Consider the following 26,547-nt stretch of genomic DNA (forward strand, 5'->3'; position numbering starts at 1 on the left):
GAGAATAGCTTAAGTACACACTTAAGAGATCTGTGTTGAAAATAACCAAAGATATTTGCAAGATATAATGTCAATTATATCATTAACATTCTTCCTATTGAAATTAACATTCTTACTATTACTGAATTTATTTTTTGTTTGTTTTACTGGCCTTGAAATACTTTCCCGGTTGAAAATCCACTCTATATTTCATCACATTCTAGATCAGCATGAAACAAATAATGTATGATTTAGAAAAGAGAGAAAGAAAGAAAATGCATACTGTAATTTAGCAATATTATGTAATTATCATATTGCTGAAATGTAAGCATTAGAGATGAATATGGCAATGTCAAGAAGTGTAGTTCATGTATTTAAGAACTAAAAGTGTGCCAACTATTGATGTCAAAATACACTTTCAGTAGGCATCAGTGAAAGTTTATATAACAAAGGTCACTCAGAGAAGAAGAATGTCACAAAGTTAAGTACATCCAGAGAAGATCAGATAATATGGAATATCTTTTTCRAAACTAAAATGATAGATTGCAAGAATGGTAAAATAAAGTACATGGCAGATAGAAAGAGAAATCAAGACAAGGAAAAAATAAAATAGAAGGGTAATACATATAAGCGAAACTGTAGAAATCATAAAAGAAATGCTCAGAAACAAGACTAAAACTTATTGAATAAAATAAAATTCATTCAGTGCGTTCAGATGGCCAGATTCAGAAAAATAACCAGCAGAATGGCATCTTAGCTCATTGCAAGATGCTGGTTTACAAATACATTTTTAAAAATTGTCGTGTGTTTTCATATAACACCATATGAATAATTTAACAGTACTGCCAAGATTTATGAAAAGAGTATTATCAGTGAAATGTTAATGCCTGAGACAAGAAATTGTGAGGTTTTGGGTGGCTGGTCAGGTCTAATTTATACTTATGACATTTAACACGGGCCCATAAAGATGGGACAAGATCCTTCTGATTCCCACAATATTAACAAAGATGAAAATTTGATGATGTTTGGGAACTCCCTGCTAGTTATCATTTAATACAATCTTTGGCATCCAGAATCTGTCTAATACTCTCAGAACAATATTTCTACAGACTAATATGCATAATTATTATTTTTTAATATTCTACTTCCATTGATGAGCTCATCACAAAGTGATCTTTTGTATTGAACAAGAAGTGTTATGATATCATTAAAATGGTACAGACACAATCATTAGGTAATACTATTCATTTTGCCATTGGAAAATGCATAAGGAAGGGCACGTGAGAGCAGATTGATTGGACTGCTTGGAAGCCTGGCCATAATATGAGACAAATACAGGATATCAGGTCCCTTGGACAACATCTGGTGCACCTAGACAAAGAGACCCACCTCTATTCACTGTGTTAAGCTTTCTTAGACACACATACTGTTGATGGACAAACACAGAAATGAGGGGATTCAAATAGGTTATTAAAGATAACCATGCCTTTATCTTCATAGCCCTCACATGCAGAATTCCAGCAGATTTGTTTCTTTCACTTATGTGACACTGTTGGGTAAATCTGCAGAGAAAATGTGTATGGGGCAGAAAAATACAGGCAGCGTCTCTTTTACATCTATGATATTCTATGATATTCTAACTATTTTCCACTTTTATCTGCCTTACTGTCTCCTCTCAACACTCAATAAAGTGAAAACAAGGAAGAAGGAAAGACATTTAATAGCCTTTTTTTCCTGTCATATTTCCATTCATTGCAGCATTTTCCTTGTTTTTAGCAATACGGGGAAAAGATACAAGGCTGAACTTTTATGGTTGTAAAATGTATACAACAAAGACAAATTTGATTCTTCCATAGCAACTCAGTGATGAGAAAATTAGGAAGAGTGAGGGAATACTACTGTCATATGACCTTTGTTATGTACAGTCATGTCCATATATCCCAGTGGTTTATTTCAATTAAATGCTACAATATCTTTTACCAGATCTCTATTACCTTAGCTTATAGCCAGTTCTTAGATTTAGAAAAAACATTTCTGATAAAACACAGCCCACTCTCAGAAAATATTCTAATGACTACATTTGTGTCAATAACATGAAATTCATCTACACACTGGATCTGATCATAAAGTCTAGTTATGGTCCAGATGGTCCATGGTCCTCCAATTGCAGAAATATAAACCCTGTGTGAACCAAAAAAAAAACCACATCTTACTGTTGATTCCCAAAATGTTTGAAAATAAGATTGACAGGAGGGCAAGAAAAGACAGAGAAAAAAGTAATCTATGGAACCATGTCTTTGCCTCCAGGCATCCAGCAGGTGTTTAAGATTCTGTTCCTTCTAGATGGGAAACCAAGTTATGCTAGGCACTCTGCAAAAACAACTGTATAACGGTAGGGATTGGAGATGGGTAGGACTTTAAGAGAAAATTTCATCAAGGTCTATCAGATCTGGATAGCAGGAAATCACAGGCTGTTAATCTTACATGTCCAGCTTTGACTTATTAATAGGATTTAGTTTTATCAGAGGACGTGTCTTAAGCAAGTTCATTTGTTGAATGTTTTTTCTAGGAACTGAAGTTGGTATAAGCAGCTTATATATCCCAGTTCTTCCCCTTTCTCCTATTTGTATCTAAAGATCTGTTTTGCCAATTTCTCATTCCGTGAAACTTCCACAAAGTCTGAGAGAAAAAGGTTACTGATCTGCAACTGCTTTAGCCAGCTCTGTAAGCATCATTTCTTCTGTCTCACATGATTTACAGCACCTATGGAAATGCTCTCTCACCTGTTCATTCCATAATGTAGTCTGATTTTTCCCCTCAACACTGGGTTGCGTTAACTGTGTATCTCAGTCAACCTTTTTAGGAAAGGTTGAAGCATATTGCCTTGTGGTTTACTGCTGTACTTTCCAGTAGCCTTTGTGTTACAGCACATCAATAAATACGAAGTGAAAGAAGAGCAGTAGAGTGAGTTGTTATCACACTGGTAAAATATGTTCATCTTCTCTAATTGACACTGATACTGTCTTACATTATTGTTTCCTAGCTTTGGCCTGATATATTTCTTACTGATAAAAGCAAACTCTCTCTGCCTCTTTCCACATGCCTGTCTTCCTCCTCTACTTCTTGTTCCCTGCCCATTATTGGGAATTACAGATCTTGCATGATCTAATGAGATGAATGTTATAAAGTGAGAATGGGAAGCACTGTGCTTTCACTGAACTAATTTCTACCCTGGTCAAAGGGGGTTGTTTGCAGCTGAAAGTCCTGGCAGTCTAGAAATAAATGCCTCATAAAGAATTACTTAATTTAGTTAATAATGTTTGAATCCAGTCATTCTTCATTTTCTATAAAACTAGAATAGGCTAAAAGTAATTCAATTATTTTTTACAAGTACTAATGAATAAAGTAAATGTGTAATTTCCAATAAATTACATAGTTACTTATGGTGTAAAAAATTGTTCACTCAAAACAAGTAAAAAAAGTGTCACTTTTATTTTTATAGTATGTCCTTCAGAAGAGATATTAAAGCACTGTTTACTTTATCCCATAGTACTCTACAGAAAAACGCAGGTTAATTTTCCCACAGAGAAGCCATATAGTGTTTCAACCTGAAAGAAAAAAGTGCCTTAGAGATAATCATTCATGTACCTTGTATAAATTCTTCAGTAATAAGAAATAGGTATTTATGTAATTCACATATAGCCTGTATCTGTTGAGGAAATATATTTCTGGCCTGTTAAAAGAAAGATTTGGCTTTTTTTATGCCTCTGAGTCTTTTTGCCCCTGTTTTAATTAAAATACAAGCTTAGGCATAATCCTTCCTTCTCAAATGGTGTTTTTCTGATCTGAAGCACATGACTAGACCTACATTTCTCTGGGCAACGGATAGGACAGAAGAGCAGTTGAAGAAAGAAAAGGGGAATAAAATATCACTGATGCTATACACTTTCCTTTCTCTCCTGTTTGCCGTCCAAAGCTCAAGAGAATCTCTATATGTTCATGGAGATGACAAAGGAATTGATTTTATCTTTTCAAATATGGAAAGAGGCAACTTGGAAGACTGCAGTATTTACAAAATCTGACTTACTGCAATATGGGATCCCTCTTGGCATACTTGCATGCAAGCACCTTCTTATGAGTAATGCATCCACTAATTGTGTTGGTGCACCAAGGGGATAGAAGAAAATACAGAGACTCAGAAAATAGGTACCTCAATAACTATAAATGAAGAAAATCTACCTCAGGTTTGGTGTGACCTCCATGAACCAGGCATGAACTGCTTTGATTTATCACAAAATTGGAGCTTGCATCTAGAAATATAAGTGTGAGATCGTTTACTTAAGAGCTGTAGTCACTGCCATAAGCTTTAGAGAGCCAGATCATGACGTGAGTTGCTGATATGTGCTAAAGACTAAAAAGCAAAWCATGCTTCCAGGATACTTTACAAATATAGTGATATTGGCAGGCTGTAAATTGTCCATGCTTTGTGCAAGCTGCATAGCTTAACAACCCTTAAGGAAAGTGTGATAATAGCATAACTCACCAAATATATTCCATCAATCTCTGTGCAGACATAAGTCTTCGGAATAAAATAAACTAGCTGTGCTAGTTTTGGAGACAAGGCACTCTTGCTTAGTTCTGAAATAAACTAGCAACTGCCATAATACAGTCTGCTCTTCTATATTACATAGACAGAGGCAGAAGACATGGCAAAGACAGACAGGCAGGCAAAGACAGAACTCCTGAAAACAGCACTTGCATTGATGCCAGGGATTTCAGCCTTGGAGAATGATGCAGAGTGCCACACATTCAGATATGGATAGAGAAACAGTTATTTGTGTGACCTGCCCCCACCAAGCTCTATATGTTTCTGGGTTGTGGATGCCAAATAATCTTTACCAGAATTTTTTCAGGTGCAATGTCCCTTTGTTAGTAGCATTAGAACTTCTAGTAGGCAGAAGTTAGAATGTAACCCTTGTTTCAGTTCCACTAACCAATGACCCGTCACCTTTTTCCAAGTAAGTCTCATTACCACATTCTGCACTTTAAAGAAAAATTATCCAAATAGAGAACTGTTAGTAAAACATTAAATAAATGTTGACTTCTTACCATGGCTCTCCAGTGCTCTATCATCCTTTCGGCATTCCAAAGACCAACAACCACAAAGTACACAGTGAACCACCTTTTACAAAGGAGGCAGGTTAATAGAACTGAAAAAAAATAACAAAAAATTTAGACCAAATTAGTTTTTTTTAATTAGTTTTGAAAAAAAATCTCTAAACCACAAAACACATGCTCAATATTTGCAGTTGTGTGCATATAATAGTGTTTCTTACTAGAGATGCCTGGAGTACCTCATCTTCTGTCATATGTTAGTTGTACATACTGATTTCTAAAACTGTGATCAGTGTAGGCTAATTACTTGAAGATATAAAACCATTTACAGAGATGAACAATACTGTGCACAGTAGTATACTTGCAAATATGTATATAACTTACAGATGTCATTTTCAGACACGAAGACGTGATAATGGTGCTCTAACTAGATCTAATTAATTAGGACCCTAAAAAGCTATAACAAATTGCCATCGGCATATTTGAAAGTATATTAGAAAGATATTTCTGAATTGTTCAGTTAATGTACAAATGCAGTGATAATTCTGTCATTCATATTTATTCTCAGATTTGTTACTACAGCATGCCCTATACCTAGAATGAACTAAGAAATTATTTTTATTCTTAAAAGTATCAGCGCTTTTCAAGTTTTCAGTAAACAGTCCAGGACATGAATGTCACTTTTATTTTACAGTGAGGAGAAAAAGAGGGCTCTACAACTATTTTAAATGTAGTTTTGCAAATATAAAACAAAGACACAAAATTAAAAGAGTGGTTTATATATATTGAGTATATGTCAAAATATTGTAACAAATACATAAAAACGAAATCACACATGCCACTAACAAGGAAGAGTCTGAACTAGCCAGTAAAAAATGGTGAGCAATTCCCAGCAGTTTTCCTCCACCAATATAGTTCTTGGACATTTTGGCCACCAAGTTATATAAGCTTTTGTTTCACTATCTTTGAACCCAAGAATTTATGACTGATTTGTGACCTACTTCAATAAGAAAATGGAGACTCAATCCTTTCCAGACAGCCTCTTAGAGTATGCTGATTATGCTTTGACTTTAAGTGATATGAGAGCTGTAAGTTTGAACCCGACTCAGGCTGAGACACTTTTTGGTCCAAGAATTCCCAATATTATGGTGAAGCTCAGTCAAGATACTTAATCTTAGATAATATAAAAGTTGTCAGAAAAGAGACAAAGGCACCTGATTCAACACACTGAAATCTCTTCCTGTAAGCCTTTATTTAAGTTCTAGGTGTTCTAATGCAAAGTAATCTTTTCTGGGTTTTGGTGGTGGTGGTRGGTTTTTTTTGCTAAGATCTGCACCCATCCAGGATCTTGTTCCAAAGGACTATTTTCTCACTTCCTCACATTTTGTTTAGTGTGTTATTATTTTATTTGCCTAAAATTATAAACACACATAAGAAGCATTAAGTTTTATTCAGATGTAAATCTTGGAAGGTGAAAGCATGACCAATATCAATGGAAGTTTTAAAGATTAGTCTAACCTCTCAAAATACAGCTAAGCTTAACTTAGAATCATAGAATCATAGAATCAGTAAGGTTGGAAGGGACCTCCGGAGATCATCTAGTCCAACATCCCTGCTCAGCAGAGTCACCTACAGTACATTAGACAGGGTTGCATCCAGGCGGGCCTTGAAGATCTCTGGAGAAGGAGACTTCACAACCTCTCTGGGCAACCTGTGCCAGTGCTCCATCACTCTCACGTTCAGACAGAACGTTCCCCCTCATGTTCAGACAGAACTTCCTGTGCTTCAGTTTCTGCCCATTGCCTCTTGTCCTGTCACATGGGACAACTGAAAAGAGTTTGTCCCCATCCCCTTGACACCCTCCCTTCMGATACTTCTACACATTGATAAGATCCCCCCTCAGTCTTCTCTTCCTCAGGTTGAAGAGGCCTAGCTCCCACAGCCGTTCCTCACAGGGCAGATGCTCCAGCCCTCTGATCATCCTCGTAGCCCTATGCTGGACACTCTCCAGTCCTCTTGTACTAGGCAGCCTAGAACTGGACACAGTACTTGAGATGAGGCCTCATCAGGGCTGCGTAGAGGGGCAGCTCTTCGACCTGCTGGCAACACTCTTCCTAATGCACCCTAGGAGACCATTGGCCTTCCCAGCCACAAGGGCACACTGCTGGCTCACGGTCAATTTGTTATCCACCAGCACTCCCAGGTCTTTCTCTGCAGAGCTTCTCTCCAATTTATAACACTCTGACAGGTCTGAACTGGGAAAGAGAGCTAAATAAACTCAAATTATGTCTTTCAAGTTTCTTAAAACTTTTCATAGAACTCACCTTTTAGAATAGGACCATTTTCCAATGGAAGTTGGCTCTCTATATTCCTGAGTTACTGCTTTTTAACTTGGCTTTTCCTTTTTTTTTTTTTTTTGTATGTGAATGGTTTTGAAAGGAATAGGAATCTTTTTTTCCCTTTGTTAAGGAGTTGAAAGAGTTTGCAAATATTTTAATTTAAAAAAAAGCATAATCAATAATCCTAGACAAATAACAAGCTTTACAACTTGCTTCTTTCACCAAAACATGATGCAGGCACTTTGTCCAGTYCAGGACATAAGGCCACTTAGGAATGTAGTAGCCTGGGGGCATTTTGTCCAATGCAGAAGCTTCATACTTCCTTTTTAGAATGYTCCAAAGACAAATGTTTTGTAAAAACTAGGGAAAAGATTATGTTCTGTTGGAAATCAAATCAGGAGTCCTGCCTATAGGTGTGCTGTATGGAAACAAAGCATGCGAGCAGTTCTTACTCTCCCTTCCACATATCTGCTGTACCCATCTGCCTCAGATTTCAGCTCCTGCCCTCCATATGGTCTCAAAGCACTTTTGCGTGTGGAAAAGCTTCTTTTGCTGCTCTTACAACACTTTAGGGAAGAAAGTATTGCTCAGGGCACTAGCTATGCCAAAGTACGAAGAAAGAAGGCTCCCAATGCTTCACCTGAAACATGAACAGTAGCTCAGTTACACTTATGTATTGCAATGTGCTCCTCTGAGTCAATTTGGTGATGCTGATTGTTAAATATAAATAGAGACAGAAGGATGCAAATACAACAAAAGCCAAACATCATATTTACCTCTCCTGGACTTACTCAGGAGGCCATGATGTTAGAGTAGATTTTTATTGGTGTAAACAAAGATTGTGCTTTTGCAAGCAGCTGTACACTCTCAAGGGAGTAGGGGGGAGGTATGTTCTTGCTTCCCCCTGCCATCAAGACTTCCTCACATTGCTATGCCTTTGCTCAATGTGTTCCACAGAGCTCATATTTTCTATGCCTTTAACTGTATCTGAAGATATCTGTTGCTGAAGATATCTGTATATTGCAGAAGGTTTTCCCTTCCACAGTTCTTCATCTCATGAATGTCCCCCATGAATAATTTCTCTTCCTTGAGTCAGCATTTTACCTGAAGGTTCATTCACAGAGAGAGAGTCTTCCTCAAGTTCTGCTCTTCAGTGACTGAAGTCCCATGTTTATGGAAAGCAAAAAAGTCTTTGAGAGTCTCAGGGCACTGATACCTTGCATCTTTGCAAATTGCCATGAGGTAGAGCATTTTTGTGTTATCTGTCAATACCAGAAAATGCGGTCTTATAGATTTTTATGTTAAGATGCAAACAGTGGCAGCTGGTGACTCCAGTTCCTTGAAGAAAAGCAGTGTTTTTGTATTGAGTCTGTTCCATTCCTATATCAAGTCACTTCGCTGAGCAAGAACAGATCAGTTAATTTTTTGGCCCAGCTTGCTGCACAGCCAGATTAATTGGAATTTTCCATGAAGGATTTATAGGGTACAGTTAATACGAAATATACTTGCTAACACCTCTGCAGAGGAGTTTATACTAGAGGGGAAAAAAAAAAAAAAAAAAAGATGAGGACTAGCTAGGTTCCTTTTAGGAAACAAATGTTCTAGTACACATTGCACATTGAAAACTAGACAGCATGTATTGTTTAGGGTCTAAATTAGATGGAGGGAAAAAAATAAGGAGAAGATCAAGAACTTAAATCTAAAAAACTTCCAGTCTTTTTGCTTTTCCAGAAAAATAATAACGCAAAATATTTGTTCTACTTGTTTTTTTCCACAAACTAGCTACCTCTCAGCCACCAGGTGGTAAAGTTTTGCTCTAAATAAAGCCTTGATGGTATGAAAAAACAGCTGCAAAAAAACAAATGACAGTCAGTTCTAACTGTCAACCTACACATTTAATGAGAAACTCTGCTCAATTTAATGAATTCTAGTGCTTCAGTCTAGCATTGTTTTAAGTAGAACTTGCAAATACAACTGAGTAGTGTCAATTTGGGGCCTGTGTTAGGGCGGTACAATACAATTCTGAAGGGAAACTTCATTTTCTGAACTATTAACCATATAAGCAATTGTTACTAATTTACTGTGAGAACTACGTGTGAAAATATATGTGCACATGATTGACTTGGCTAGACTGCTTGAAAATGTTTAATCAGGACTGAATAATTCTGTGTCTATGATAGCAGCTAGACTACAATCAAAAGAAAAAATATTATTACTTCACAAGTATGTTGGAGGTGAAAGAAAAATCAAAGTCTAATTGGTTAATAGTTGAAGATGAACTAACTTTGCTATGGAGTAGTTGAAATTTTGAGGGATTCATTTTCTTGGCGTTTGACCTTTGATTATTGAGTCTGATAAAACCTAAGAAGCAGAATCCTTGTTCACAGCACGTATTTCACAGTGGGGTGGGGGGGATTAAAAAAGAAAATACTCTGTTAAAGCTGTTATTTGACATCAGAACTAAGTTGCTTATTACAAGCCCTAGGTCAAGACTGCTCACTCATAAGGATCTGGATTTAAAGTTACCTCAAAGGGATGCCTGCATTCATGCATACGCTTATCAGACAACAAATGTTAATAGAAATAGAATACTCTGCTTTTAGGAAGCCCACTGAAAGACTGACCTTAAAATTCTTCATGGAGTTACTGACTTTAACATCAAGACTAAGTTTGATGATCAAATTCACTCAGAATGGGCTGCCATGAACAAGGTCAAACCTCTTCCCTGTCACCCCACATTCCCTTGTATGAACCCATCTCTAGGCTTTTGCAGTGAACTGTAGCCCAGTGCCCTTCTGTGTGGGACTGAGAACTGTCTCAGGCAAACATAAGCTGAAGAATTTGAGTTGTGTCACGTACCAAAAACAAGGAATGGAACAAATGAGCCAGGCAGCTCAGAGAGCTGGAAATCTCTGATTGCCAGACCCAGGCACAGACAAACACTGATGGAGGGATGGACTATTTGCAYCCAGTGTCACTCGATGAGGGTGACAATAAATTATGAAAGGTTGAGGGACTTTCCGTACGTAAAACTTCCAGCAGGAATGACGAGCCTCTGTCACCCAGCCAAAGCCGCTAGGTCTTGGACAATGCTGCCATCTGCTGATGTATTACAATTCTCCAAAATTTAGTGCAGAGCTATGTTTTGCTTTTCCATTCTTAGAATTTCCAAAAATAGCTTAAGCTGTTTTGTTTTCATCAGCTGAAAGAATTTTGAGTTACTCATTGGGATTATAACACTTAATGTCTCAGATCTACTCAGGCTGTTGTGGCATTTTCTACTCTGCTGAGAATCCCTTATCCTGCATGCGACAGCAATATCACTCATGGGAAAGCCGAATGTAAATATTAGACAGCTACTACTTGTCCTTGTTAAATATAGCCTCCTCTTTTAAACAAAGCTTTCATTGCTAACATTTACAGAGTTGAGGACTATGGTACATCCCTTTTCAGTGTGCCCCTTACTGCTTAATTGTCAGACTACTGAAATGGATTTCTTTTAAAAGTACCTCTCCCACTCTCCCATAGATTAAAAAAAAAAAATCAAGCTTTCTTAACCAAAACTCTTGTAATTGTAATAAATCTTATTTATAGAATTTACACAGAGACAAATGTATAAATGTATACAAATGCACACATAAGCACACATACAGGAAAGCAGGATTAGTGAAAGAGTAAATAAGGCAAAAGTACCAAAAGAGGAATATAACTTAACCATATTCTGCCTGTATATATTCTTCTTCTGCAATCTTCAGAGAATACATCTAGTTCAGTCTAGAAAGCGGGGGCAGGGGGGAACACTGTATCAGCATTCCCACTGCAGCCTGTCAATTGCTCTTTATCTTTGGGTATCTGGCATACTAGTCAAGCAACAAGCGAAGAAGAGCTGAATTCAGGAATGAGCTGCTTTGGCATCACCTCCTGCTGCTCAAATATGTGGAAGTGCAAAAAGCAGCCCAATGTCTGTTACAGCAGTGTGTGTCCCTCAGAGCCAGCCTATAGCTGTGCCCATGCAGCTGGACAGTGAGAAGYATCACTAAACCACAGCAATAGCTCTCTATTCAGTAGACCCTAGGATAGGCCTTCCACTGTCTCTCTATGGTTAGGAGCCTTGCCTCGCTCCAGAGGGATGGTTTTGCAGCAGACTCTGCAATGCCTAGCTCATGTTGTTTCCACGTTCACTGCCATTGCACATGCCTGTCCATATCATCTTGTGGTCTCTTGAAGAAGAAAGAAGCAAAATGCCTTCTAAAGAGCTATTTGAGTAGGATAATCTACAGTAAGACTCTCAAAATTACCTCATCAACTAAGAAAATACTGATACTGAGCTTTTTTGGAGTCTCACGAAGTACACAGCGTCTTGCCAGTTGTAACTTTGGCTGCAGCAGGTATCTGATGGAATGTGTCCTTAAACAAATAATGCTCCTTCTCAACACGCACACACACATTTTCCAGTAGCCATTGAAAACTGTCACAAGGTATTTTGGAGGAAATATCTTGACCTTTCTCCATTAAAATCCTGATTTTGTGCATGTATATGTGAAACTATTTGTCATGTTTGCATCTCAAGTTTTCTTTCTGCATTTTCCTGCGTTTCTGAATTTTAATGTTCATACGCTAAATATGTCATCATCATCATGCTTGTTTGTGCTGSCATTACAACTAGGCTAGAGCAGAGCTGCAGACCATTTTATACTTCCAAGACTTGCAGAAGCCAATCCATCTTCAGATGACCAAGTCAGGTAGCGAATGCTCTTTTTCACTATGCAGTCAAATGCTTGCTCTATCGTGATACTAGGCATCAACCTACAGTGGTCAGCCCTTGGCCAGACCCTACAGAAAGCATGTGGTAGTAGCATCTGTTCTGAGAGAAACCACCATCTCTAGCAAGCAGTCAGCCCAGTACAAGTGTACTTTTTGTTTTGTTGTACTTGATTAAGGTGTCTGCGTCTGTGTTTTATTTATGAGAAAAGTGTGTCCAAGACAGTGCAAAAAACAGAGAAGGCATTCTTTATTTGTGCTCTTAGAGGACTTTCTGTAGCAATATTTTGGCCTACATCCCTAACTTTCTCACATATTTCAGGGAAAATTATTCTTAATTATTATAACACAGATAGACTAAAGGTAACAATTAACAGTGGACAAGCCCTGATGGTTAGCTAAGGTGTCTAATAGTGTGCATTAAAAAAAGTGTATAATGCTGAGGCTGTTTAAATATTATAGAACAGTACTATTCAAATGCCAGAAAATGGCATAGCTCAGCTGTTACCTGGGTTTGCTGATGTGATCCTAAATATATAGGATCCTAAAATATATATACCTGTAATATCTATTATTATCTTAACTATCACCACCAAAACAATACCAGGACTTACAGGTCTCTAACTTACATTGTGCTGCCCTCACCTTTATCTGCTCTTATTAAGGTGTGGACCAAAATATTGTTTCCTTATGTATATGATCCTACAGACTGTGTGGACCAGTTCGCTTTAAAAAAAAAATCAAACTCATAATAATATATTATGAGTCATAGTCCAAATTATGGATCAGACTTTTGAAAACTTGTTACCAGAAATGTAAGTCCCTACACTTCAGCTGTGGCACCACTATGTATTATTTAGAATCTGTATTTAAATACCATTCAACTTTGACATCCAAAAGTGTTGAAGAATGTGTTCATATTTTTTTCTTGATGTATTAAGAAACTTGTCAAATTTTATAATTGAGTCACTCAGAGCCAGCACAAGTCTTATCTACTTTAACAATTATGACACAAAATGGAAAAACATTACTTCCTTTGTGTCCGATTCTCAAGATTTACAAAGGACTCAGACCAAAAGTCCAGATCTGAACACTCCTCTATTCTGAGAAAACTGATCTATAGGATCAACACGGAGTCTGAATTTTGTGACTTGGCCTTATCTCAGTTCAAGACATGAAGTGGCATTCAGAGGAACATGAAGGACAATGGAAGTCCAATCTATACTGAATTGTAATAACATTTCACTTTTCTAAAAATGGAAATTTAAGAACAAAACTAATCTGAACACTGTATGGAATTCTTAATGGTTTGATGTACTCATTTTTGATTATTGATATTTGCTAGGAAAAATATTAGAGGAAGGTCAATTATAGTCTCCTGTTTGTGGCTCAGATAGTTGATGGTATAGATCCCTGAGAGGCCTGCTTAACTTTAAACACTTGGCTTCCTGCCATCAATTAAAAGTTATGCAAGCAAAATGACAAATGATAATGAACAATAATATTTCAAGAAATTACTAACCATTGGAATTCTTTAACAAAAAAAAACTGCAAAAACATGACGAATTGAATAAATGAACAATTGTTTTGTGAACAAAAAGTGCTTAATTTCCTGATATCATTTTTCAAAAAGAACTTGCTACCATGAATTCTGAGCTGCTGCCAGGGTTATTGTTATATGAAAGTCCTCATTTAGTTTTGAAATTGATGTTTTTCCAGTGAACCAGCAAATTGAATGAGAAGAATCCTTTTACTTTTGCTACAAAAAGAATGCATCTTCTCTGAGATGCAAGAAAAGTCTTACACACAACGTACTCAGAAGAAATTCCTGAAGCTAAAAAAAAGGGGGGGGTCTCTCTTTCCATAAATACATTATTGTTTCAAAGAAGCAAAAAGGAAGAAAAAATACAAATTATATTTAAAAATCATTTAGGAAACAAGGATTCTTCCTCAGCACTAAGAAATACATTAAAAACACAATAGCAAAGAAAAAGAAGACAGTATTTATTGACACTGTCATCATAGAATCATAGAATCAGTAAGGTTGGAAGGGACCTCCGGAGATCATCTAGTCCAACATCCCTGCTCAGCAGGGTCACCTACAGTATATTAGACAGGGTTGCATCCAGGCGGACCTTGAAGATCTCTGGAGAAGGAGACTTCACAACCTCTCTGGGCAACCTGTGCCAGTGCTCCATCACTCTCACAGTGAAGAAATTCCCCCTCACGTTCAGACAGAACTTCCTGTGCTTCAGTTTCTGCCCATTGCCTCTTGTCCTGTCACATGGGACAACTGAAAAGAGTTTGTCCCCATCCCCTTGACACCCTCCCTTCAGATACTTCTACTACACATTGATAAGATCCCCCCTCAGTCTTCTCTTCCTCAGGYTGAAGAGGCCCAGCTCTCACAGCCGTTCCTCACAGGGCAGATGCTCCAGCCCTCTGATCAYCCTCGTAGCCCTATGCTGGACACTCTCCAGTAGCTGCATGTCTCTCTTGTACTGGGCAGCCCAGAGAGAGTCATGCCTTCACCTTATTACCAGTGTTACATTATTTACTTTCTTTGCTATATAAGACAATAATTAGATCTACTTTGATAATAATGGGAAGAAGTTATGTGGAAATAACCCTTTCTCTCAACTTGAGCTGTCGAAAACCCATCATTTTCAGTAGAATGAATATACAAAATAAGTCTAATGACACCAACAGCAGGTGAGCAGACATTTTACATGAAATACAAAGCTGCAGATAGAGAGCAACACAGAAGAGAAGCATTTGAATTTGTATAAACCCCAGCAAATCGAAATATATTATAACTATGTCACAACTACTGTAGTACTACACTACAGTAATTTATAAGAACAATTTTTTATTTAGGGAACTGTGAGTAGATCTTGGATTTTTTTCACAATGTCAATAGGACTCTTTTCTGCAAAAAGGTACATTGAAAATCTAAAATATTTTGGGAGCAAATTAATCCCTGTGAATTCTAAGATGGCTGAGGAGAATGCATACATTTGCCTCTTCTCTGACATTTTTTATTCAACCTGTTCTTGAGCACTTCCCTTGGCTTCACATCCTTTGCCATTAGGTATCTGTGGAAGCTGAAGTATCCTGACTCCTCTTGTGTTTTAGCCATAGCATAATTAATCTTTTACTTTTCACACTACTTCCATTCAGAGGAAATTACCTAAGAAGCAGGTAAAGCTGCTGCAACATCACAGCTGAAAGAGCCCCTTGAGCTGGGTGATGTCACACAAAATAAAAGAGTAATTTGTTTATAGTCTTTCAACATACGACTTATATTTATGCTGTGGCCATGTTAAAGAACAATATATGCTGACAGACTTCATCTGTTTCTCGTTTATTACCAACTTCTCAAACTCCCAGAGATGTATGCAGGATTTAAGGTCACCTGGGCATACCAGAGTCTCTGTCTGCTTCCCAATACTTGGGAATGCCTGTGGGTAGCAAGTTACAGGACAGTTTAACTCTTTCAGAGCTCTATGAGCATATTATGCCAATGACATATCAGCAATATAGGGCTCATTCTTACATGGCCTTTGGATCACTGCCCTTCCTTAAGGTGCCACACAAAGTTTAACTGAGGAGGGTAAGTCCACTGGAGTGTGACGCTTCTTTTTTGTTGAAGTAGCTCAGTAACAGGACTTAGTGGAGGCTGACTATAAAGGTCTGACCAAAGATGTTGCATTACTTTGCCAGAAATGGATGAGAACTTCACAGTCAGGCACAATGCTTCTGTGCTATAGGAAAATTGTAGTGACTTGCAAAACCCATAGCATAAATCAGGGAGAGATGTTATCTTGACTGCTTTATAACAACTACTGTACTTAAATGGCATGTGATTTTTGGCTGTTTGAGGTTTGTAATTGCTTATGCTACTGCAACTAGTTAGGAAAGGAGAGAGACCAGATCAACAAGATCTTTTAAGTACGAACAAAATATGTTTTACATAATTTCATCTCACATTTTATATTTGCTTGAGTTGAAAAGCAAGTTAATGCTCTATTTTCCTTTAAAAAATACAATTTTCTTTAATTCTACCCTAGACATAAATATTTGAGACAAAAAAACAAATAACAGAACAGTTACAGAGAACAGTAAAACAACATTGTCCAATAGCTCTGATGAGGACAGACATTGTGTTAGGAAGCAAAATACCTCTAGCTGATATGAAAAATATTTTATTTTCTGCAAACTAGAGTTGGATGCCATGATCACGGAAAGAACCAGATACAGTCCTTAATACACTTACATAGGTATGTATACAAGAAAAAGGGTTGCATACATATTTAGCATACTGAACAAAAGAAAGTATTTTAAGAGGGACATTTGAATGCTATTTATTCTAATTGAACCATATCCATCCCTACTGGGGAAGACAGATTGGAGGTATGTCTATTTAAAAAAAGTTAATCATATCTTATGTACTGATATATGTACTGATCAAAAYGGGCTTATTATACTTGAGTATAAGTAATTATATTTGATATATTTATACTTAAATGTATTTATATATTTGAAAACAAAATACAAACATAGCAAAAAATGATTAAGTCGTTTTGCAGGAATCAAATCTAGGGAGAATTAGCTATGATCAAACATGTTTTTGCTCTGCAAGGTACACTGTGCATTCTGTGCAATATTTTAAAGTTTGTTCAGGTAAAATATAACATAATATAAGGTAGTACTGCAGATCTGCTTCCACTTTACGTATTGGAAATCGCTATTGATTTCAGTGGAAGTAGGAGCAGGTTCTTAGTTATGATAATGAGGCAATTCTGAATGCTCTTATACTTGCCAAAGATAGTTGTCATCTTTGACAGAGATGCAGAAATGGCAAGAAAATCTATTCATGTGCTTTAGATAGTGGCTTTTTGCAGTAGAAAAAAAGATATCAAAGAGCCAGCTTTACAATCACATGCAAGAGCAGTATAATAGATGACTTTTTTGTACAAACACTGGCAGGATCAGGCCAAATTGCTTGTGAGGCTTTCACCAAGCTTTCAAAATGTACAGAAAAAAAGGGGAGAAATGGTATTAAAAGAAGTATTTTTAAACCTGTTGCAGTATACTGATTAGGTCTGAATTAAAGTGCAGTCATTTGATATCCTTGAATTCACGCTTTTTATTAATAGATGAAGAACATTCCACCATTCCATTAAATTTCTGCTTTGAATCACACTACTTGCCATTAAACAATCAGGACATGTTTTCTCTTTCTTTTGACCTTGCTAATTAACATATAAACTTTCAAAGCACTACTCTCAGACCTCAGAAAAGAAATATAATATGGAACACAATTAGTGACATAAAGATGAAGGAGACAAATAAAGAGTATCTAAATATTAAGAAATTTCCTAACAGTGTCTCATCTTCAGGAAGAGTTTTTATTAGAGATTAGACAGTCTAAAGCAAAAAGACATATGACATTTGCATTGATGCTGTAGTAGTGTAGCTCTGACTTACAGTAGGTGTAATTAGAGCACTCACTCTACAGAGGAAGAAAGACCTGTCACTCTGCAGCAAAGCCCCAGGCAAGGCAGAATGTAAATGTCTTACCCTTAAATGATGCTTCTGTTTTGAAAAAATATTTAAAAAAAACAACAACAACAAGATTTGAGGTGGATTGTGTAGCATTAGTAAGTGAATCATTCCCTGCTTCTCTGTTAATACTATTACAGCAAGTTATTACATATTTTCTGAAGCCCAGAAGACAGCTCAAGATTCTGCTTGCCTAAATGCACTGATAAGATTATTTTGGAAAAGCATGATGTAAGTAGACTCTTTCTAATGGAATGAAACCCCTTAAGATACTCATAATTAAATTGATTGTGAAGGTGCACAGTGTCATCTGATTCTGAAGGCAGGCAAATATCAGAGATGGGACATCATCCTCTTCTTGTCCCTTCTTTYCTTAGGGGAAATGTACTACCAGCTAATGCTGGAAATATCTCAAACAAAAGTTCCTTTTCAGTTGAGCTAATTGAACAGAGCTGTAAATTTCAATTTTCTCCAATCCCAGACAGGAAAGAACCAGAAATAGCTTTGAATCTTCTCAAATATATGAAATGCAAACAGTTTGGTCCCTATTTGGCCTGAAGACATTCTCTGGACACCCCACTGTTTTTTAAAAATCTCCTCATAATAAGGATTCAGCAAAAACATATGAAGTTCTCAATCCTGCATGGCTAGGGATGATGCAGATGGTGTCCGCAATGATGCCTTCCTCTATCTCACAAAACTGTTGATCTTTCTGTCCCCTGTCCTCAGAGATCTACTAGAATTATTTTGTCATTATGGTTCTCGTTTAGGGAGACAGAAGGGACAACAGAAGATTTAATGTAGATTCTTCTAGTTATCATTTCCCAGGCTTAAAAATTAAGACTGAGACCGAAGGCAGGACAGTTTTGTGAAAGGTATCTGACTTCCTATATGGCTTCATTCACTCTTAAAGCAAGCCATGAAGGTTTTGGCTTTTAAGGATTCCTAAACCTCTCCTGTTTAGAAGCATTAATAGCTTTCCAGGGAAGCAGAAAACAATACTTAAAATTATTGACAGATTCTGTTTGTAAGGATACCTTTGATTACAGACAAAGCAAAGAGAATCATTTCAGTTTCCTTGTCAAACTCAAGAAAATCCACAATTTGAAATCTATACCAGGAAATGAAATAAAATGCATATAAGAAAAAACAGTGAAAAAAAAAAAAAAGGAAAAAATGGAGCAATTTGCCCAGTAATCAACTTACTATTGTCATGAAACAGGGCAAACCGGCTCTTCAAAGAAGGCCTTCTGAATAGCTCTCCTAATTCTGTTGAGTAGGCATTGTATTAAATTTGATCATCATTTGAACTACTTATGAATAATTGATTTAGGAATAATTTCACTGACAAAAGTCTCCAAGTTCAATTTTCTATGGTTTGTGGAACATATTTATATCAATTTGTAACAATGATAATTGACAGCAATCCAGAGTTTGGAACCCTTAAAATAAATTGAACATCACAAACTCAAATACAGTCAATCAACATAATCTAATAGAGTGTCCTCCATAGATTACCTAACAAAGATCAATCATAATCACAGGACACTCAACCATTTCTATTCTCCTGTGGTTATTAAAACAGATGGAATTTTTCAGTGTGTCTAGAAGATTAATGAATCAGAGTTCTGGTAGATCAAAGCAGGAAACCAGATTAGGAACAAGTAGCTCTTAAGAAGAATCCCCACCAATAGCCTTTCCCCTCGCGCACTTTTTGTCAGTGGAGTGCCATTTGGAATAACTTTGTTGATCACAATAATAGAAGCATGTCTCCAAGCTGCAGAATATTTAGCACTTTTGCAATTCCTACAGAACTGTGCCTACAGTTGCACTGCAAGAGGAAAAAATATATCCAGTAGCATCCTAGAATGTTGGTCTTTATGAAATACATTTTTTTTTAATTATCGTTATTTTTGTTGTTAGAATTGATGAGTGATTATTACTTGGGTAGGCTTTTAATCAGCTGTGGACTGCTGAACAGAAAATGTATGTGCCCTGTAGTCCTAGACAGAACATCTATAGTACACCAGGAGGATGAGGCACATTTAATTCACTGTGACAGCAAAAGAATCCTGAGCTATTAAGAGATCCCTGAGCTGCATGCATCTCTACAAGACTACTGGAAGCCCAGAATCTTTTCAGGCAATACTGTTTAACTTATACTCTTTGGGGGAAAGCTTCACCTCTCTCCCCACAAAAAAGTACATACATTCCATTGTACATATATTTTTATACAAAAGTGTGTGTGCCTTGCTCTGTTGCACAGTAACACAATGAAAATAACAGCTCACATGCAAATCCAAAATAAAGAGACAAGAAGGAGAAGGATCATCAATGCAAAAGCTGGTAACAGCACAGTACATTCTACACAATCAGCAAACATAGCCTGGGGTACCTGAGATGAAATGATGTAGGTTGTTATACTTTCTTTTACCCTCAGTTGTGACAATAATGATACACTTCCTTTTATTAGAACCCTCACATAATCTACTTTTTTCATGCAGCTTCTCTAATTTTATTTGGTTGGCATTCCTAGCTAATTCTTTGGGTTTCCTACATAGCCTTATCAAAGAAACTGAAGACTACAAACAGCTGTATTTATCTCAAGTGTTTATTCATAAATAGCCTGACACAGCAACACTGCCAAATATTTAGAAAATTACTATGCTAAACATCTCTTCTGCCCTTGAAGGAAATAAAATCTCTCCTTGAATATTTCAACAAATCCTAAAAGAGTCAACAGCRGAACACTGTTCCTGCCTTCCCCTCACTTGTTTTCAGGAAAGAGGGCTACTGGGCATGAGGGAATTGCAGCAATGAGTACATGCTTTCCTTTCCAAATCAGTTTGATAATTAGGTGGCTAACCCTTTCACCACTGAGGATAGGTGAATCTGTTCATGTTTCAGGAAAGCTACAGCTAGGAAGAAAGGCCAGCTTCATCAAAGCCATACTGCCTCAGAACAAGAGAATCAAGGAGAAATGGGGAGTGAGGTGGGAACCTCTGCAGAGAGGTGATTGCATCTGGTACACCTTCCAAGAAGTAGATTTTCCTGTCTGATAGGTGATTACAGGAAAAGAAGAAAATCCCAAGTTAACTCTATGGTGATAATGTCTCCCAGCTTTATCATCTCTTGAAATATACCTATATACCTATATAATATACCTATATACTATAGTAAGAGATCAGGCCAGCACCTTGTAAATGACCTGAACAAGGGTCCATAAATCTCTGCCACTAAGGCAAACAGAGGGCTTAAATGCTGCTTAGAGACCAACGAGTTGGCCAAGCTTTGCCCAGCCTGTATCTATGCKATGTGAAGAGTAATGCTGTTGTAACAGCTGTTCCCCTGCAATGCTAAGTGCAGCAGATAAATATTCTGCTTCCTACTTCCTTGTATGAGCACACAGCAATTGTCATCAATCAGCAGAAGATAAATAATCAGTCACTCACTCCAAGGACTACCAAGGTTAACCCAAAGTGTCAGAACATGGTGAACATTAATTTGTAGATAAGAGGATACAATAGAAAAATTGGAATTTTAGCTGTCAGGTCCTTGTCAAGATACTACAAATCCTCTTGAGTCCAGGCAATTAATGCTGTTTGGGCCTAATACTGAAGCAGTCACAATTTTAAGAGGATCTTCTTGAAAATGACAGGCTTATACTAATTGCATTCTTCCTATAAAGAGCTTCACCATTTCCTCTGATGGTGCTTGAAATAAACCAGGATCTAGAACTGCAACCTCCACTGCAGAAGTGGTATAAAGATATATAAATATTTATAAACTGTAGTATATGTTAGTCACATTTTTTACAAGCATGATCAATGCCTGCCTTCACATCTCATCTCCATTGTGACAGTCTGTATCCCATAAGAATCCACAGGAGTCCAGTTTGGTAGCATGCTAAGAGATGTTGTCCCCGGAGGCTGCTCAGCTCTTTACTCACAGGGCTAGTGCAGCAAGCTGGGCTCCCCCTTCCTGAGACCTCCTAGAGAAGAATCCTTCTGTGAGAAAAAAAAAAGCACAGCTGCTGCACAAACATGGCCTGATAATAGGGAAGGACAAGCTCACGAGAACTCAACAGCCTGCTCAAGCTGACTTGCAGATATTACATAGGGACACAATACAAGCTGGAACTCTGCAGCCTTTCTCAGGGAAGCCTGCTGTTTACACATGAGCTTGAAGAAGCAAAATGCAGTTAATACAGCCTATAGATACCAAGGAAATAATTTTTCCTTATCGTTAGTGCCAGTTCTTCAAAATACATGGAAGCACATTTTTCTTTGTGGTCTCCAAGAGTTTTAATTTTATGATTGGATATGCAAATTTTTAGGGATTTCATATTTGCTTTTGGGAAAGGAAAAAATAGAACTGAACAAATCAAATTTTAAGACTCTTTATTCAGGACATAATATGCACTGACATGGAACACCAGGAGAAGACTTGTATTATAGGTTTATCCGTCCCTTTATATGGGTGACCTTGAAAATGCTTAGAGAAAGTTAGAGAGAAAAGCAATTATATTTTTGAAATTACACATCACTGTTCTCATTCATCTTGATAAGCACTTTTAAGGAATCCAAAAAAGGCTAGAATATTGCTTTTCTAAGAGTTATAGAGACCTTGGCTCTGCAGAGTCAGTTTAAAATTTAGATATACAAAGATGATTTTTTTATTTCCTTTTTATTGTTAAATTGACCACTTTTAAAATATGAGCAGTTCTATACTGGGGCCTTTAGCAAAAAAAAAAGAGTGTATTTTTTTTTTTCTTGTTCTGAGAAGATATACAGGAACATATTTTATGTTGTGTGGTCATCCTGTGTCATTTCTACATTTGTCCTTTTCTGTGTAAATATGTGCAACTGAAGCATTGATAGGAAGCTGCATTTTTGAAAAAACGGGATGCTATACAAACAATAGACACATGGTCTTAGTTATTCTTATTCCTGCTGATTTTTTCTCTCCTGTGTTCATTTAGACATACGTCTTTGTGTCTTTTTTATTCTCATTATTATCTTGCATTACCAATTAGGTAAGGTACTGAATGGTCCGTTATTCCCACTCTGGGAGGTCTGGGAATCAAAATGAGTCATGCTTGATGCTAAGCATGAGTTGTTAAAACCTGTAAATTCTTCAGGACAGTTGGCCTAGCCCACTGCAAGGCAATGGGTGTAAGTAGTTTTCTGTTTGAATTATGAGTGGAATTGTGCTAGCTTTGAAATGCCAGAATCCATGCTGAGTTCAGTGAAAACTCTACAAGCTCACAGCTCAAGCCTCCACTCTAATAGCAAGAGCAATGGGGGTTATATTTGGAAGCTCTTGGCCGTGAGATAGAAAAAGAAACTTCAAAAATCATTCTGCTTCTCTTCTGAGGACCCCTGTAGGAGTACTACAGGAAGAATTCTGTTGACCTGCCACAGCTAATAGTCACTCAGCAACCCAGTGTAACCACAATTCCAGCATCAATGTGCTGCAGCTATTCAGTAGTACCACATCTGACGCTTGAAAGGGTGGGAAACATGATATGTGACAGCTGCTTCTGAGTGATAGTGATAGTGAACAAAAAGTCTAACGGGTATGGGAATCTTCCTGCCCAGCATACRAAAAAAGGACTAAGGGGATGATGACTGCTGTCTTCAGCGGGCACCATCCTGTGTGCCAGACCGGCATCTCCAACAGCTCAACAGTGATTGTTCACATGCCATCTTTGAAGCTGTGGTTTGCCGCTCTCACGTAATCTGTGCTGTATCACATACTAGATAGCTGACTGTAAACCAAGAGGTTTTCATTTTTCAGACAAGAAAATAAGAGAACAACAGGCAGAAATCAGAATTTGTACAAGGAAATCAAGAGCTTTTGTAACATGCACAGGGTTCAAATCTAAACAAATATAGTTTACCTTTGGAAAGAAGGGTTTCTGAAACACCAAAAACTGGCTGGAGTTTGTGGAGTGGTGTTTTTACTACAAACTTTACCAGGAACAGTGTTATAAAACCTCTTAGCATGCTTGAAACTTAGTGCCAAGAAAAGTCTAAATAATTTCTGGAATTGTGGATTACTTCCTGAAATCTGATAGCATCTCATTTTTATGTGCAGCAGTACATTTTTTATGGTAGCTTTGCTTCTGTCTGCTGTATGGCTTAGCATCTCAGACTTTTGACTCCACATCTGAATTGATACTTCTAGTTATATCTTATCTGCCTGCACTTCACTCTTCACTGTGTGCACAATTCTGATTGGTATTAAGAGAAAATTATTCACTTACTCTGAAAGGGAAATATATGTATTAATTAACAGGGCTGAAACTCTAAAATATATGCCTTTAAAAAAGGACATAAGCTGTCAAATGTCATTCATTGTGATAAGGTCCTATAGAAAAAGTCCTAAGTATAAAACAATACTGTATTTCTAACTAGCAGAATGGCAGAACAGCTGCACAAAAGGAGAAAGAAAACAACTTAAGAAGAAATTTCATCAGGAGTGAACCTAATTATTAAAGAATAGCGAGGTAAAAGAAGAGGTGAGTCTAATTTTGGAGTAAAAAGATTATTTTGATCGAAGGGCTAGGTCAATCATTTGTCTATACAAGAAAATGCTACCCTGAATTCTCAGTAGCTGATCTAAGTCTAAGTGAGTATTCTTTTGTAGATCTCATTTGGAAAGACTATATTAATATTCCTRTTTATGAGAATAATTAATTATGATCTATTTTTACCAGTTAAGTCAAATTAATAAATGGTTTCTGGCATTATGTCCAAATTGTTATAGTATAATACAGAGCACAATTATTTTGATTTAAAATACATAGGATCATAGAATCAGTAAGGTTGGAAGGAACCTCCGGAGATCATCTAGTCCAACACCTAGACCCAGTCTAGGGTCACCTAGAGCACATTAGACAGGGTTGCATCCAGGCGGGCCTTGAAGATCTCTGAAGAAGGAGACTYCACAACCTCTCTGGGCAACCTGTGCCAGTGCTCCATCACTCTCACAGTGAAGAAATTCCCCCTCACGTTCAGGCGGAACTTCCTGTGCTTCAGTTTCTGCCCATTGCCTCTTGTCCTGTCACATGGGACAACTGAAAAGAGTTTGTACCCGTCCCCTTGACACCCTCCCTTCCAATACTTCTACACATTGATAAGATCCCCCCTCAGTCTTCTCTTCCTCAGGTTGAAGAGGCCCAGCTCTCGCAGCCGTTCCTCACAGGGCAGATGCTCCAGCCCTCTGATCATCCTCGTAGCCCTATGCTGGACACTCTCCAGTAGCTGCATGTCTCTCTTGTACTGGGCAGCCCAGAACTGGACACAGTACTTGAGATGAGGCCTCACCAGGGCTGAGTAAAGGGGCAGGATCACCTCCCTTCACCTCCTGGCAACATTCTTCGTAATGCACCCCAGGAGACCATTGGCCTTCCCGGCCACAAGGGCACATTGCTGGCTCATGGTCAACCTGTTGTCCACCACCCAGGTCCTTCTCTGCAGAGCTGCTCTCCAGCAGGTCAGCCCCCAGCTTGTACTGGTGCCTAGGGCTACTTTTCCCTAGGTGCAGGACCCTGCACTTGCCCTTGTTGAACCTCATGGGGTTCCTCTCCGCCCAGCTCTCCAGCCTGTCCAGGTCTCTCTGAATGGCAGCACAGCCCTCAGGTGTATCAGCCACTCCTCCCAGCTTGGTATCATCAGCAAACTTGCTGAGGATGCACTCTGTCCCCTCATCCAGGTCAYTGATGAAAAAGTTGAAGAGGAATGGGACCCAGTACTGAGCCCTGGAGAACTCCACTAGCCACAGGCCTCCAACTAGACTCTACACCACTGATGACAATCCTCTGAGCTCTTCCATTCAGCCAGTTCTCAATCCACCTCACTGTCCACTCATCTAACCCACACTTCCTGAGCTTGCCTAGGAGGATGTYATGGGAGATAGTGCCAAAAGCCATGCTGAAGTCAAGGTAGACAATGTCCACTGCTGTTCCCTCATCTACCCAGCCAGTCATTCCATCATAGAAGGCTATCAGGTTGGTTAAGTAGGATTTGCCCGTGGTGAATCCRTGCTGGCTAYTCCTGATYRCYTTCTTTTCCTCCATATGTCTGGAGATGACATCCAGGATGAGCTGTTCCATCACCTTACCAAGGATGGAGGTGAGGCTGAAGGGCCTATAGTTGCCTGGGTCCTCCTTCTTGCCGTTCTTGAAGACTGGAGTGACCTTGCCTTCTTCCAGTCCTCAGGCACGTCTCCAGTTCTCCAGGACCTTTCAAAGATGATGGAGAGAGGCTTGGCAACAACATCCGCCAGCTCCCTCACTACCTGTGGGTGCATCCCATCAGGGCCCATGGATTTGTGGATGTCTAGCCTTCCCACAAGGTCTCTAATCCTATCCTCCTCAACCAAAGGAAAGTCTTCCCTTCTCTGGACTTTCTCCCTCACATCCAGGCTGCAGGATTCATGAGGGCAGCCCTTAGCAAAAAGGGCAACATCCTTTCAAAGGTTACATACTACAAAAATATTTTCAAGGCTACCTTCATTTGTGGTTTTATCTCCACTCTTAGGTATTAAAAAGGTTAAGATTTTTCATCCACTACTAGTGATTTACTGAATAAACAATATCTTATCTGAAAGAGTTAGATTAAGACAACGCACTAAACCTACTCCATTTAACTATAACACAGTAAATCTTGTCAAGAAAATAACCTTTTCTAAGCATCCTTGCTTATGCATGGATCTATGAATAACTCTTATAACCAGTTAGTGACATGGCCCACATTATCTTGTCTGTAAACCTGTTCTGCAT

At 38.0% G+C, this 26,547-nt stretch overlaps 1 long non-coding RNA gene across 2 annotated transcripts in view; it reads right to left on the minus strand.

Annotated features, from left to right (window-relative positions):
• Window positions 1–694: 694 nt before the first annotated feature.
• The window catches only part of LOC146590573 (uncharacterized), a 31,429-nt gene continuing 5,576 nt past the window's right edge, over window positions 695–26,547 (minus strand). The window contains exons 2-4 of one of the 2 annotated variants that reach the window (XR_014896983.1): window positions 5,089–5,189; window positions 4,067–4,129; window positions 695–2,160 (exon numbers count right to left, since the gene is read on the minus strand). This is a non-coding gene — a long non-coding RNA (uncharacterized LOC146590573). The remainder of the gene's footprint in view (window positions 2,161–4,066; window positions 4,130–5,088; window positions 5,190–26,547) is intronic. The other variant, XR_014896982.1, reaches the window with a different exon arrangement.

Source organism: Rhea americana, unplaced genomic scaffold (assembly GCF_003343005.1).
Source record: "Rhea americana isolate MKP2758 unplaced genomic scaffold, rheAme1 scaffold_401, whole genome shotgun sequence".
Lineage (NCBI taxonomy): Eukaryota > Metazoa > Chordata > Aves > Rheiformes > Rheidae > Rhea > Rhea americana.